Genomic DNA, 2500 nt, shown 5'->3' with positions numbered 1-2500 from the left:
TGCATTTTAAGGGTATGTGGATTTTTTTTGTATTTTTTGAGGGTATGTTGTTTTTTGTTGTATTTTTTTAAGGGTATGTGGAGCTTTTTGTATTTTGTAAGGGTATGTGGAGCTTTTCGTATTTTTAAGTGTATGTGGAGCTTTTTGTATAATTAGAGGGTATGTGGATTTTCTTTTGCATTTTTAAGGGTATGTGGAGCTGTTTATATGGATTGCTTTAAGGATATGGGGATTTTTTTGTTTTGTTTTTAAGGGTATGCGGTATGTGGATATCTCTATATGGATTATTTTAAGGCTATGTGGAGCTTTTTATGTGGATTTTCTTTGGTGTATGTGGACATTTTTATCAGCATTTAAGTGTATTCGGACGTATATTTTTATTATTTATTTATGTATTTTTTGGGTGGCGGAGGTTTTAGGGGTTGCAATGTCATGTATTTTTTCTTGTGTGTGTGGATAGTGTCTTCGGGTTGTGTGTTTGTGTCTTGTGTTTTGGTGTGTTTGTTTGTGTGTGTTGTTTATCATGCGTATGCGTGCGTGTGTGTCTATACATACATGTGTGTATAACAGATATGTATGCATGGCCATACACTTTATCCCAATTATTAAGTCGATATGAATGTATGAAGGAACAAACGTATGTATGCTTTTACTAATTGATTTATTTGTCATTCATATGCCAAATTACTTATCTGATTTGGAAATGTAATTGATCGAAAAAAAATAATGGACCACAATCAAATCCACTTAGGAAGAAGAGAAAAATAAATATTTCTATTTTATTCCCGCTCGAGAAAGATCGTGTGGGATTCTTTCAGCTTTGTGGGCGAAGGGAAGGGGGCGGGGGGGGAGGTGATTGCTCTTGTGGTTACTTTGTTGTTGTTGTTTGTTGTTGTTGTTTGTTGTTGTTGTTTGTTGTTATTGTCGTTTCTGCTGTAATTGTTGTTACGGTTGTTGTTGTTGCTGTTACTGTTGTTACCCATTTTATTGTTGCTCTTACCCTTCTCCTTGTTGTTGCTGTTGTTGTTATTTTCCTTCTTCTTCTTCTTTTTCCTCTTCATCCTCATCCTCATCCTCAATAAAGCATTAGTACCAGCTGCGGCCGCCCTCAGCCACCTTCGCAACCCGTCCCAGCAGAGGTGCGGTCGGGGAGGCAGAGGGGGAATCTTTTCCGTGATTTTCCGTTATTAGTCCGTCGCCTCTGCCCGGACATTATTGATTCCGGATATGTTAGATATTAAGTGGTCTCTCTTCGTCTCTTTCATTATCTCTTTTTATCTCCCTTTCTTGTTTTCTTTCCGTTTCTCTCGCTCTCTCTCAAGCAAGTAGGTAGGTAGGAAGGCATGGTGACAGGCAGTCAGGTTGATAGAGAGACAGACAGGTAGATAGACGGACAGGTAGGTAGGCAGGCAGGTAGGTAGGAAGGCAGAAAGGTAGACAGGCAGGCAGACAGGAAGGCAGACAGGAAGGCAGGCAGACAGGAAGGCATGTAGGCAGACAGACAGACAGGCAGACAGACAGACAGACAGACAGACAGACAGACAGACAGACAGACAGACATAGACAGATAGCCTAGCGGGTAGACAGGTAGACAGACAAACAGATAGACAGACAGGCTGGTAGGTAGGCAGATAAACAAACAGACAGTCACACGCGTGTCTGGGTATATGTGCTCATGTTGCGGTGTGCGTTTGTGCGTGCTTAAACTTCATATATAAACAAGCACGCAGGGAAACTCTCGGAGCCACAGTCGTATAAAACGCAAGCCTGAAACTTTTGTTACAGAGAGTCGGGAAAAAATGGTGAGTTTACTCTAAGATAGCCTCCAAAATGCTCATGCATATGCATCTGTTAAATGAATATCAATATTTACGTAAGGCAATTTGTGTTGGATGAAAAAATATTTGATTTTTTCCCTCTCACCTCCAGTCCCTCTCCTTTTCGCTTCATCTTTCGTCATTCTCTCTCTCTCATTCTCTCTCTTATTCGTCTATTTTTTTCATCTTCGTTTTCTTCTTCTCCTGCTCTCTTTCATTATTTATCTTTCTTTCCTTTTTACTTTTTTCCCCTTCTGCTTTTGCTTTTCCTCCTCTTTGTCCTCTTCCACCCCCATCCCCCCTTTCCTCCTTCCTTTTCCCCTCCCCTACTTCCCCATCCTCCTCTTTCTTCTTCCCCCCCCTCTCTCTCCCTCTCTCCCTCCTCCCTCCCCCTCCCTCCCACTCCTTCCCCCCTCCCTCCCTCCCTCTCCCTCCCTCCCTCCTCCCCTCCCTCCTTCCCTCCTTCCCTCCATCCCTCCCTCCCTCTCCCTCCTTCCCTCCTTCCCTCCCCTCCCCCCTCCCCCTCTCTCTACCAACCCCAGCAACGGAAACCGAGCCACAGACGGCACCATGATATCTTTACGAACGCCTTTGATCGATCGCGCCATGTTTCCTCTCGTGTAACCGTGGGTCTGTGTGTGCCTTTGTTCCTTGCATAGGCGCTAATTACGTGGAGGTGGGGG

At 43.6% G+C, this 2500-nt stretch overlaps 1 protein-coding gene across 1 annotated transcript in view; it reads left to right on the top strand.

The window, feature by feature from the left end:
• Nucleotides 1-2500, top strand: part of LOC113820412 (nicotinic acetylcholine receptor beta2) — a 433088-nt gene that overhangs the window by 91080 nt on the left and 339508 nt on the right. The window lies entirely within an intron of this gene.

The sequence above is a fragment of the Penaeus vannamei genome, chromosome 2 (assembly GCF_042767895.1).
Source record: "Penaeus vannamei isolate JL-2024 chromosome 2, ASM4276789v1, whole genome shotgun sequence".
NCBI lineage: Eukaryota > Metazoa > Arthropoda > Malacostraca > Decapoda > Penaeidae > Penaeus > Penaeus vannamei.
The sequence above is the reverse complement of the archived record's forward strand: the minus strand, read 5'-3'. Positions and strand labels throughout refer to the sequence as shown.